The sequence below is a fragment of the Lipotes vexillifer genome, unplaced genomic scaffold, assembly GCF_000442215.2.
Source record: "Lipotes vexillifer unplaced genomic scaffold, Lipotes_vexillifer_v1.1 scaffold675, whole genome shotgun sequence".
In the NCBI taxonomy this organism is placed as follows: domain Eukaryota; kingdom Metazoa; phylum Chordata; class Mammalia; order Artiodactyla; family Lipotidae; genus Lipotes; species Lipotes vexillifer.
In genome coordinates, this window is record NW_006794000.1 from 401783 (window position 1) to 407485 (window position 5703).

The window sequence follows — 5703 nt, forward strand, 5'->3', positions numbered from 1 at the left end:
TCAGCATGGAGTCACAAAGAAGCAAGCAGAATAAAGCTAATCTTTACTGTAAGTCCTCCTGAAGAATCTAGGGACAGGAATTTCACTTTGCATCTCGCAAATGATTTTTCACCGAAATTCTCCCTAGACATTGTTTCATCTCCCCAAAGTTTCACACTGAGACCACTATGAAAATCTCACAACTCTGTCACACTTGTGGTTGCCTCTCCATGGGCCACCTGCTCCAGGTGCTCTAGAACAGCTGTAGGACAAGTTCTTTAGATGACTTGGCACATGAATTCCCCCAGGAAGTGTTGTTCTTCATTCTCATGTGAGAATTTCTATTGAACCAAACCTTCCACAACTTCATATAAAAAGATATTAGCTCTCTTAGCCTAGCATTGGCCCTAATGTTTTTCCTGATCCAACTTAAATAAAAACAACTGTGGGGGCTTCCCTGGTGGCGCAGTGGTTGAGAGTCCACCTGCCGATGCAGGGGACGCGGGTTCGTGCCCCGGTCCGGGAAGATCCCACATGCTTCGGAGCGGCTGGGCCCGTGGGCCATGGCCGTTGAGCCTGCGCGTCCGGAGCCTGTGCAACGGGAGAGACCACAATAGTGAGAGGCCAGCGTACCGCAAAAAAAACAAAAAAAAAACAAACAAAAAAACTGTCTAGCCTGAGGAAATACTGCTAAGAAAGAAAGGGATTGGTTTGTGAACCACAAATATTGGAGTTATTTTGACAAGTTACCTTGAACTCAACTATCTGCCCTTCATGTCTAAGGCAATTGAAGAGGGGGTATTTCAATACCTTGTAGAGGCAGAGAAGTCCACTGCAGACAAACTTCTATCAATGAAAGTACATCTATTGTTTATGAGATCTCCTTCTGTAGTAGCTTCTTTTACTGCTCAAATTATAACATGAAATTAATATACAATCTATCTTGTCTTCATAGGAAATGCAAATATCTTGCTAAGAATCAGTCTCAACTAGAAGAGCTAACCCCATTTTTAAAACAAGAGATTTATTAAAAAATGTTATTTCCTTGCTTCATGCATGAAATTTGGTTTAAAATAAGTGGCAGACACCACACAGGGAGATACACATATATATATTTCCACTTCCTGTGACTGTTCTGACTCCAGTGATTAGAGTGTTTGCTAACCTAATTCTCTGTTCCTTCCATGCTGATTTTTCCACTCAGCAGCAGTGTTCACAAGTTTTTAGGGCAAATGTCATTTTCAGATGTTTTTAGACTAGAATTGATTAGAGTACTATTACACTTATAGATGAATTACCATTGGACCATGGCCAGTCTAATAGTATCAATTTGTGTGACATTCTACAAAGCACATCTGTGATTAACCTTCTAACCCAGCCTTGTGTTTTAGGCAACCTGTAATAATTCTTTACCAACATGAAATATAGTAATGGATTTAACAAGAACAGGAAAAGGCATACCAAGTTAGGTAAGTTGCATAAGAATAGGAAGGTCAAATTAGAATCAGGTGACATTTAACAAACAAGAAATTTGAGGTTGCAATGTCTGTACTTATAGTGACTATGTAGTATTCAGTGTTCCTGTAACAGTCGCTCTAGTGTTATGTATTTCTCTGGGTACATACAGGACTGGAAGCGGAAAGTGTAATAGGAAAGAAAGGTTGAGAGGTTTTACTTACAAAATTGATGCTGTTAATGTATAAGAACCATGGATGAATAAGCTAAAATGAGGGGGCAGAAGAGGTGAACTAGCTTAAATTGAGTTATGTGAATATAAAAGCATGTGCATATTTTCAAATACTGATGACCTTTCAGTGGATTAGAAGGGATTCCTATAATTTGATTTGACAGATCATATTGTTTTATAGCTATTATACATGAACTTTTAATATTTTCATGGTGTATAATGTTTTCCTGTTCATAAATTCACTTTAGGATTTTTTTAATTCTTCATTGAAACTTGGATGTAACACTTCAGTGTTTTACTTTATTCAGAATTTCACTGTTTTTTCCTCACTCATATATTGAAAAAAATAATTCAATATGTATTGAATTGTCATCTGCTATCATCTATTTTTGTATTGTGCCAAGGAAAAATAGTCATCTGTGATGGTTAATTTTATGTGTTGAGTGGCCCTCAGTTACCCAGATTAAACATCATCGGGGGTGTGTCTGTGAGGATGTTTCTGGATGAAATTAACACTTGAATGAGGGACTCAGTAAGCAGACTGCCCTCCTCAGTGTGAGTGGGTTATTATCCAGTCCACTGAAAGAGTGAACAGAACAAAACACACAGGAGGGAAGGATTTTCCCTGTTGGTTCTTCCTTCCTCACTGCTTGAGCAGGGACATCTCTTCTTGTCTTCCCTGACCTCAGACTAGGATTTACACCATCAGTTCCCTTGATTCTCAGGCCTTTGGACTCAGACTGAACTACCCCTCTGGTTTATCTGAGTTTCCAGCTTCAGATGGCAGATGGTAGAACTTCTCAGCCTCCAAATAAATGTGTGTATGTGTGTGTGTGTGTGTGTGTGTATGTGTGTGTTTATGTGTGTGTGTGTGTCCTATTGGTTTGGTTTCTCTGAAGAAACCTAATACATCAACGTTGTCATTTTGCATGTATTTCATTTGTGTTATGAAGTTTAAAATTAAGATTATTTTGAAATATACACAAGTAGAAAAATAGTATAATGACCCCACATAGTCATCACAAAGCTTCAAAAATTACCAATATCCTTATGTTTTGTTTCATCATATATTCATTTTAAAGCAATATTTAACATTTAACAAACCAAAAATATGTCTAGCTATCAAATTTTAGTATTCTTCACACGGAGATGAAAATAAACAAAAAATAAATACAATATTCTCTAATAAGCATTAAGTTAGTTTTAACTATATGCATATTCCAATAACTATATGTTGTTATTCTTTTTCCTAAGGGACAAGTGGTTTATGTGTGGAGAACTGATATATGCATATTTGTGCATACTGTATTCTCCACACATATATCTACATGTTTGTTTAAATTACAAAATGGGAAAATTGTTGATAGGTCCCAAATGAGTTGTACGTAGACCATAATATATACATAAGGAAGGAAGTAGCTATAAAGAACTAGAATTGTTAGAAAAAAAGTGATTTGAAGAAAACATAGAGTTTGAATAAAAATAAAATGTAGTTGTTTGTCTCATGAACAGACAGGATTTGCCTCAAGACAGAAAGACTTACTATTCAGCAGCTGAGGGTGCTGGCAGCTGATGCCTTTCAACTGTCAGTCATCTCTGGGCATTGCCCTCTTCTGAAGAGTTTTCTTTGTCAAGGCCAGATCCCATTTCCAGAGCAGCCAACATCTAATGACTAATGTATGTTGTGAGAGTGTAAGGCCCTGCTCCCTCACTACAATGTGCGACTACCTCCAGTAAACATCTGAGCTTCTGTTCATTTAGGACACTGGCTGAAGCCTTTGCTGAGTCTGCATCATAATCCACCTTCTCCTTTGCCCAATCCTGCTTCCTTTCCCTCCATTTTAAAGGAGCAGATCCCATAAGGATGCCCCAAGAAACTACCTACCTAAGAAATATGCAAGTCTATTTCCAAGTAAGACAATTTTCAGCATGAAAGGGTTGAAAGTGATCAGGAGACATCAATCAGATGGCCTTCAAAGGACAAAATTAGGGCAAGATGGTTTCTAGTGCTCTTGAAAGACAAAAATATTTTATTTAGCTCAAAGGTAGGGATTTTTGTAAAAAGTGTTTCTCAGTGTAAAATTTGTGAACCACCTGTGTCAAATTCGAATTTCTAGCCTCTCCCAAATCTTCATTTGTGTGTGTGGGTGTTTGGGGTAGGAGGGATGTGGCAATACCTTGGATCTGCCTTTGTTAGTAATTGTCTGGGCGATTCTGTGCATCCTAATGTGACACAAATTTCTTGTAGCACATAAAACAGAGGGGAAGGCTGTGTCTGGAGTTTATCAGATATATATTCTGGGAAGCCTCTTACTATATATACATATGATATAATACATATATACCCATTTATTTATTGATATTTATCTTATATTTATTTATTTATTTTCCTTTTCCCCTTCCATTACTGTTTTGAAGGAGTTGTGCTTTACATAAGAATTTAGTATAAATGTCACCAAACAACAAGGAGCCTCATCTGTACCCAACAGAGACATCTGCAAAATACCTAGACATATACATGAAGATTTTGTGTCTCCTGTTATTGAAGAGAGGATGATAATATCTTTATTTGTATTATTCATAGTAACCTTAAGTTGGGGAAGTGGGGAAGTCATAGAATTGTTACATGAAAGTTAAATAAGGAAGTCAGAGTGAGGATGGGAGCTGTATTAGTCAGAGTTCTCCAGAGAAAGATAGCCAATAAGATATCTATATTTGTACCTATCTATATCATGATATTTATTATAGGGAACTGGCTTACATGACATGGAAGCTAAGAAGGCCCATGATCTGTGTCTGCAGGAAAGCTGGGGGTGCACATTGAAAGCCTGAGGGCAAGAGGGCCCATGATGGAGATTCTGGTCTGAGTCTGAAGGCCTAGGAACCAGGAGCAGTGAGGGCTTATGCAGTAGGGCAGAGGGCATATTTAACCTTCCTCTGCCTTTTGTTCTATTCAGATCCTCAAAGGATTGGATCATGTTCATCCACACTGAAGATGACAATTTGCTTTATTCAATTAAAATGTTAATCTCTTCCTGAAACAGTCACAGACATACCCTGAAATAATGTCTAACCAGATATCTGGGCACCCCGTGATCCAGTCAACTTGACACATGAAATTAACCATTGCAGGTGCTAAGTAGCAAATCCAATGGACTGTGCTACCTGTGTACCCATTTGACCTCAGAGCCATTTCTTATACCTGTCCTACTGTTCCTTGTATTCCAGAGGAGCTAACTCCAGCCCAGTGGACTGCATTTCCCCATGTGAGCTGGCTTCGAGCCAGCTTTCACTTAAGGGAAGGAGAAAAGGGAAGCCAGAGTCTTTCTTCCTCTTCCTCTCTGCCTTTGGGAGAATCTATATTTCCTTTAGCTTTCTGGGAAACCACATCCTGTATATCCAGGCACTGCAAAGAAAACTGAGCTCCTGGTACTAGTTACAAAACCTCATTCCTTATCATTCTAGAGATGTGAGTGGGTTTCTCTTCTGTTAATCTCTGATTTGCCTTGCCAATCTCTGTTGTTTTCTTAGCTCTTGCATCACCTGTATAATCAGTTCCTTGCATTGAATTTCCTCTGTATTAAGTACTTAGGTTGGTTTCTTCTTTCCTGGTCAGGTTGTTCATGACATACAACCACAGAACAAGGGGAACATTTGCGCCAGTCCAAAGACTGCTGAATAGGGTCAACTATTTATACTGTAATTAAAACAAAACAACAACAACAACAACAAAAAATATACAGCTTAAAGTTATTTAGTGCACCCCTGATTCTGAACCTTCAAAATGTTCAATATGATAGAATATCAACAATTAGGGTCACATGAACCAAGTCCACACAACAGCAACCTCTTTAATCTCAAAAATCTTCTGATTTTTCTAATGACAGATTTTGATTTAATAACATAGAAATAAAAAATACAACTGTTTGTAACCTCTATAGTATTTGACACTGTGAGGGTATTTTTAAAGTTTGGAGATCAGGACTCAGGGAGTGTTCACATAAGACCAAAATAATACCAATACCAGAGCTGAGCTG